This window comes from Protomyctophum parallelum (genome assembly GCF_964188405.1).
Source record: "Protomyctophum parallelum genome assembly, chromosome: 15".
NCBI classification, from domain to species: domain Eukaryota; kingdom Metazoa; phylum Chordata; class Actinopteri; order Myctophiformes; family Myctophidae; genus Protomyctophum; species Protomyctophum parallelum.
Genome location: NC_139710.1, coordinates 5,242,780 through 5,250,717, shown reverse-complemented (window position 1 = coordinate 5,250,717; position 7,938 = coordinate 5,242,780).

The window sequence follows — 7,938 nt, the reverse complement described above, 5'->3', positions numbered from 1 at the left end:
TCACCTGACAAAAAAAAGGTAAATCCCTGTGACATACTAGCCTCATATCCAGGGGTGTACATACTTGTACATCAAGGTGCCTCACAGTAGGAAACAGGAAATAGGCTCCTAAATCCTGACCTATGGGCCATGCTTGGGCCATGGTTGGGCCATGGTTGTTCCCAACCATGCTACTTACTTATTCCCCACCATGCAATAAAAAGTAATGACCATTGACCAGAGGAGGGTTATCAAAAGCAGAGACGTGGATGTCCCCCAGCAAATGGAACTCAAGTCTGGACCTTAGAGTATATATATTTATAGAGAAGGCACCCAGAGGAAATCTTGAGGCGAAATGGACATAGTGGCCGAATGAAGGTATTGCAGCCTGGCCCCAAACACATGAACGCGCTGTCCGTTGACTATCATTGTACACGTTCATGACGGACGACGCTCGTGCGCGTTCAACGGCAGCGCGTTCATGTGTTTGGGGCCACTCACCATTGCAATCCGTCCCAGAATGCACTCTGTTCCTACCAGGAAGGAGTAGTGAATCCGCCTTTTGAGCAACTCAATGCAAGTGGACGGGAGGAGAACTCGGGTGTCTTCTCTATAGATATATATGCTCTATGGTCTGGACCTACACTTGGTGTCAGGGCTGGACTGAGACAAAACCACAACCAGCACGCAGATACTCCACCACGTTTACAGTACAACATAAATGATACACAACCAACAGACAACTAATTTTTTTTTCTTTATAATTTTTATCCCACGATTTTGTAACCCATTTTTCACCCCTGTGTCAATTATCTAATGTGATCCTGGGCTCTACACACCCTCCACCAACCTGGGGAGAGCAACGGACTTGAACTCATGCTTCCTTCATGCTTGAGTGTCCAAGTTGCTCCTTTACACCTGACAGGGGGGAGTTTCCCTGGTTGGACGTAGCGCGTGGAAGGAACACGTTATTCCAACCAGTTCCATTCCCCTCCATCAGGCGCCCCGGCTGGCCAGGGGGAGGCAGTTTAGAGACCAGGATTACTGCATGTTTTTGTGAGGGTACCTACCCTAGGGGACACGGGGAGAACATGCAAACTCCACACAGAAAGGCCCTTTCGCCAACACCGCCTCGGGTATGGGCACTGATGACGTGGAGGAGGAAACACACCGCCAGCACCCACAGCACCCCGAGCGGGAATCGAACCCAGGACCTTCTAGCTGTGAGGCGACAGCACTACCAACTGTGCCACCGTGCCCCTACAGACAACTAATTTAACATATATTAATAACATATTAAAAAAACGGACACAACAGTCATGTACCTTTACAGTAAGTAAAAGCGACGCATCAGCTCTTTTCGGTGAAGAGATTTGGTGTAGAGGGAGGGGGGGGTCGCGACGACGTCAAGGATAGACCCCCTGGGGTCGACAAAGTATATATGGTTTAAGGGTCATTGCTGTGACGCCATCTTGGACTTGAATATGGTTGAGCTGCCTGGGACACGGTCCAGTGGTGATACATTATGTGTGATTGGAGGAGCTGACTATGGGCTAGTGCTGCATTACTTCTCATGTGCTCATTCATTCAGTGACTCACTTATTCACTTCATTAGTTCACTTTAATCAGCTCTCACTCATGCTGAGTCGACTCGCTGTGTTGCTCTCATAAGTCATTAAATACATTATTTATTATAAATGTAATAGAATATATATATATATATATATATATATATAGGTGACTAATAATAAAATAGAACCTTCCATGTACTGTATGTCTTCGTAGGAAATATTCCTCTTAAATTGATTGGTTCTTTATTTCACATGTAATACAAACCATTTGACCCCGTATTGATTACGAATCAATAAATGAATTGCTATATCGAATGGTGTTGCTGCTGTTATGGACCACCACCTCTAGAAAGAGAAGCACCATTAAGCTACACTCCGGGACTTATTTAAATGGATAAAACATTATTTTGTGTACCGTAGACTATGGTATGGTAACGTGATAATATAAGATAAGATATATCAGAGATAAGATGAGATATATCTAGCGCATGATCTGCTGTTTGTTGTTTTGGTAAACATAGGGCCAGTTTTGCTCCTGATAATAACAATAATTTCAACACATTACTATGAACCATTTACATTGAAATACATAGATGTCTTGTATTGCCATAACATGATTTTTTTTTTTTTTCATTTTAATCAAAACATAAACAAAGCATGTAATAGATGAGTGCTGTCCTGCCTTTACAGGCTGGAGTTTCTCATGTCATTTGTGAGGATACATTTTTCACATAGCACATTATGTGCATGAGTGTATAAGTGTTACAGCGTGCGTGTGAGAGGGAGAGAGTGTGTGTGCATGCATGTGTGCGTGCGTGCATGTGTGTGTGTGTGTGTGTGTGTGTGTGTGTGTGCACGCGTGCAAACAGGCCGTCCATCAGTGTCCATTACCCTGACAGAGAGTGAGATTAATGACCACAGGGTCACCCAGAGCCGCACCCCACACACACTCACAGAGAAACCAGTGGGGTTGTGGACTATTCAATGAATGAGTGCCTTTTGACTGTGTCAGCTGCAGTGAATGAGTAACTGAACTCTGTGTGTGGAGGCAGGGCTGTTTGAAGCTGTCAGCACCTTGGGGTGCTAGTGTTTGTAGTGTGTGTGTGTGTGTGTGTGTGTGTGTGTGTGTGTGTGTGTGTGTGTGTGTGTGTGTGTGTGTGTGTGTGTGTGTGTGTGTGTGTTCGCGTGCGTGTGTGCGTTCGCGTGCGTGTGTGCGTTCACACGCGTGTGTGTGCCCTGAGATCAGTCACTTGCTACCCCCTCTGCTGGCCACATGGAGCAAACTCTCTCTCTCTCTATTCTTCCACAGTTTCTCTCTCTCCACATCTCTGAGTCTTTCATTCCGTCTCCCTGACTCCTCCAGTATGATGTTGGCCGCCGAGTGAATATATTATCGGCTATCGTGTAATATCTATGCCGTGCGCTCTTTGTGTCCAGTCACAACAAGTCGCAGCACAAACTCCAACAAACAACAAAACATTTCCTCGTAGGCCTATAGCGTATACCTATCTCACTTTTGTCTTTCTTTTGCTCTCTCTGTCTCCTCTCTTGCGTTGCCCTCCCCCACTCCCCCACCCCTGGCTCCCTCCACATTTCAAACCAATTACTCCGTGTTGATTTAGCTGTCACTAGTCGGGTGGGTGGGTGGTTGGGGGGGGGGGGGGGGGGGGGGTGTTGGAGCATGATTTATAGAGCGGGCCCCGGCCTCAGCGAGCTTGCCAGTTGACTCTTGACGATAAATTGCACAATATTCCGAAAGGCTCATTTGCTTAGCGCTGCATTAGAGGCCTGATGATTGCTACACAAAGCCATGTAAATGAGTTGTGAGAGGGCCCCATCAGTCAGTGTGTCATGTAGCCCGCTTCCATTATTATTTATGACCGCAGCATGGCCCGTTTCCTCTGACTGCTGTGTGTGCTGCTGGGGCAATACTCCACCAATGCTTAACCACTTAACCGCGTGAACCCTGCCATCCCTATACTGGGGTGAACGTTCAGCCAAAACTACAAGCTTGAGATGCATCGCAACGCAATATCTTTTAGCCCAAACTATTTGGTGGACTATAAATAGAGACAGAACCAACCCCGCGGTGTAGTTTAATAAGCCTAAGGAGGGTTTAAGACAAGTGCTTCAGCGTTATTCGAAAAGGTTCAATCTACGAGCTCACAGCATGTCACACTTGCTGAAAACATGGAGCAACCGCTTGAAATGGTTAATTTGTACTGGCATTTATGGTGTCACATACCAAAAGTAGATACTACAAGTAAGACGCGTAAACGCGGGAAGCGAACGCAGCTCGTGTGTGTGTGTGGTTGTTTGTGTGTGTGTGTGTGTGTGTGTGCTACAGCTGCGCCCTGTGTGTGTGTGTGTGTGTGTGTGTGTGTGTGTGTGTGTGTGTGTGTGTGTGTGTGTGTGTGCTACAGCTGCGCCCTCTGGTGGCGGGCGGGTGGTGTCACAGCGGGACAGACACAGACAGACAGACAGACATACAGACATGATCTGCAGGGTCTCATAGTTAGTGCTCACAGCGTTCGCAATCACTGCGTTTGCAATCACTGCGTTCGCAACTATATTTGGCTTGCGATGTTTAAATCAGGCTGAGGGCTGTGCAAGTGGGTGGGTGGTATGTTATGCGTGCGTGTGTGCGTGCGTGCACTGTCCATGTGTTAACTTCCTACATGTCTCTAGTTTATATTTTTGTTTGATAACCCTTCCAATTCAGTAGCTTAATGCCAGTTATCACTATTTAAACAAACCTAACCCATATGAAACTGTGATGTGTGTATATCCTTTATATGACTTCTAGACAATACATTTTGGTAAGCAGTGGTCTTATAAAGAGTTGATCCTAAGGTCATTTTCTCAGTAGAATCCATTTCTGCACAACCTTTTTCTATTGTGCATATTTAATTTGAGAATTTGCATATTTGAAACATTTGTTTTATTATTATTTTCTTTTAATCAATAACATTTTAACCAAGCAACTTACGCACATGCCCTAGGCTGCCAAAGATAAAAACTAAAAGTTTACATCTGTAGCCTAGCTATGAGATGGTCTGCACTAGCTGCTAATTCAGTATTTAAGTCCGACGTCATTTTGTAGTGCTACGTTACGTCCGGGTCCAAGTGGCACCAGCTCCCGTCCGCATCCCATTGTAAATAGAATATCTAAACGCGTGAATATTTTTAAATTGACGTTATTTTTCAGAAAGGAAGCCATAGAGGGTTAAAATGGGTCTTAATGCTTCCAACTCGAGTAGAATTATTAATGTTTTGTACAAGTGTCCATGACAACAAAGATATATGATGTGGAGACAATAAAGACTATTATTATCATTATTATTGAAGGTGGCAACAGTCCATTTGCTCGGTAAAATATTTCGGGGGATATTTACACTGTGTGCAGGCTTGAGTATGTTGAATCTAGTTTGCATTAATGAGGATTTAGTTGACACAATCAAATAAAATGGCGATAGTATTCCATGTGGGGCAGACGGCCTGTCACAGCCAGATTTTGGAGAGAAGCGCAGCTTTGTTGTTGCGAGGAAAGCGGTAAAATGAGACTTTCGTGGTTGTTTTCGTCTCAGATTTAGTCCGACGGAGCGTCACAGTATAACTCCATGGGGACACAAAAGCGACACAAAAGTAGGACCCGGAAGTATCTCAGGAGGGGGCGCTCACGTCACAGCTAAAATACTGAATACTTCAGCACTTTGGTTAGAAAGGCTTCTTCCAGGCTATAGTCAAAGGTACAGCCGGAGTCCGAGGACGTGCCGGACGGAAAGAAGGCCCAGTACCATCACGAAGTCAATAATGACAATGATTACATCAGTACCGTCGCCGAAACGGGAATCAGGAAGACACCCCCACCAATCCCTATGTTCACAGGCAGCAGTTACTTTGTGGTCACCAGAGAATTTGTGAAACACGTGCTGGAGGCTCAGGACTTCATGGAGTGGAGCAAGTACACGTTTGCCCCAGAAGAACAACTTTGGGCCAGTCTGAACATGCTGAGCTCCGTGCCCGGGTCAGAGCCGGCCCACAGCAAGTACGACCGCTCTGACATGACTGCTTGCAGCACTGGGGCGGTCATGAGGGTGCACCACCAGCTCATGGCGAACAAGTTTGATCCACAGGTGGACGACACTGCCATTAGATGTGTCGAGGCAATTATCCGTTTCAAAGCGTTGAATGCAGTGGTGGCCCGTCCATAGGGGGCCAAAAAACATGTTATGAAAACATACCACTTAGGTGCTGTTGGAGCCTCTAAACTGCCCTACTTATAGCCAAATGATGTATACATTTGCTATGGCCACTAACTCGAAAACCGTTTTTATGAACCCTACACATAAAAAAATCTTCCCCCCAAGGGGTACCTAAGTCAAAAAAGTTTGGGAATCCCTGATGTAGTTGATTAACAATAATTGTAACTCTTGAGAGTTAATAAGGGTCCATTTGGTTACTAACTCCATCTTTTAAATGAGGACCACTGGTGGTCCCTGGACCACTGTTGATCCAATTGATCACCATAGCAACCCCAGCCTAGGCCTGATTAGGTCAATTCCCAACACCTGCTAAATCCTCCAAACCTGTATCTTGATTGGAATCAATTTCCACTCAGTCATGCAGCTACACAGACACATCCCAGGCACACTTTGGTAGGCCTATAGCCCTGTCTGGATGACAATATTGCCTTTCCAACAGATTTTCATAAAAAAAAAAAAAAAAAAAAAAAAAAAAAGATTATCGATTATTAATTTTCATAATCGATTCCGGGTCCTATCAACGATAATCGATTAATCGATTAATCGGACCCATCCCTAGTGTTTATACTGTATATGTATGCATGAGGATGATTGGGGTGTGTATGCATTATTTGCGCCTGTTTGACTATTACAGAAATCTCCTCCATTGTCAGTGGAGGAGAGGGGGGGGGGGGGGTGTGTATGGGTGAGTGTGTGTATTTATGAATGTGCGCTTGAGCAAGTATTCATATATTCATTGTATTTTTTTTATAGACTGCACTGCATGAGCCCTTATGTGTGGCCATGCGAGTGTGTGTGTGTGTGTGCGTGCGCACACGTGCGTGAGTGTGTACTTGCGAGGACCCAAAAGTATGGAAGATGTTTAGAAATAGACTTGGCTTTTTCCATTGTCCTCACAAGACAGATGGCTATTTTTGGGCGTTATGGGCTTGAAATTAGGAAAAGATTCAGATTGGGGTTTGGCTTATGATAATACATTTAGAGGTTAAGTTTGTGGTTAGGGTTGGAGCTCTGCCTGATTTATACTTATATACCCCGTTACGCACCCAAAACAGCTGATCTACAAGCTCACATTGTGTCACGTTGCCACGTGGTCAGCTGCTTTCAGGCTTTATGGTTAGCAAAGATATGCCATAAATGCCGTAAAAATGGTATTCAGAAAATCACCGTCATAAAATGTCCTCACACGTATAATACAAACGTGTGTGTGTGTGTGTGTGTGTGTGTGTGTGTGTGTGCGTGCGTACGTGCGTGGATTCCATGTTTGTGGATTCCATCTGAAGCATATCTGTGTGTTGAGCAGGAAGGAGCCATGCTATCTGTGCTGTGTGTTATCTACAGCTCTATGCAGATTAACAGATGGCGATTGGACAAGGAGAGATGACCAACCACAATGTTCAATCAAACCCTTTTTTTTTTCACCCACCCCCCTGCCACATGCTGGAAGTGTGTGTGTGTGTGTGCGTGTGCGTGTGCGTGTGTGTACAATAAAATAGCTTCGAAAATAGACAACACGTGCATTACAAAGCACTAAAGCAGTGATAATATTACCAGTAAGACTGAGGGCTATATAAGCGACCTTGCCCTAAACCTCTGTAAACAACAGAGCTTCTTAATACGGCACAGTTGAGAAGCAGGAGTTAGACTATTAATCTGGTGTCAGTGAGGTCAGATGTACAGTTGCTGGCCGGCTCCATATATGCAGATCTAGTACGTCAAACCATGTATGGCTATCCAGGGTTTGATGAGGTCAGTGTCATGATCTTCACATCCAGGTGATGATATCCGCCTGGGTGACGGCAGACTGCTGGGCGAGGGCTGTCGCTTTGGCATGAGAACAACAACACAGGTATGGCCAGGGTTCATGTAGCGTGTCTTGAGTGTAGGGGGATCGATGATGTCAGATTGACATATATGGAGCGTGTCACGAGATGTGATGTCACGGACTGACAACCATATATGGAGATCTAAGGGTCTCCATGATGTCACGTGATGTTACGAGGCGTGACCATAATATGAAGGCGTGGGCGACAGGAGAGGAGATGCGGGTTTTCATAGCAAACGTGACCTATGGTCGCAATAACTACTAACATAGCACATTCAGGAATCACGAACAGTCTGAG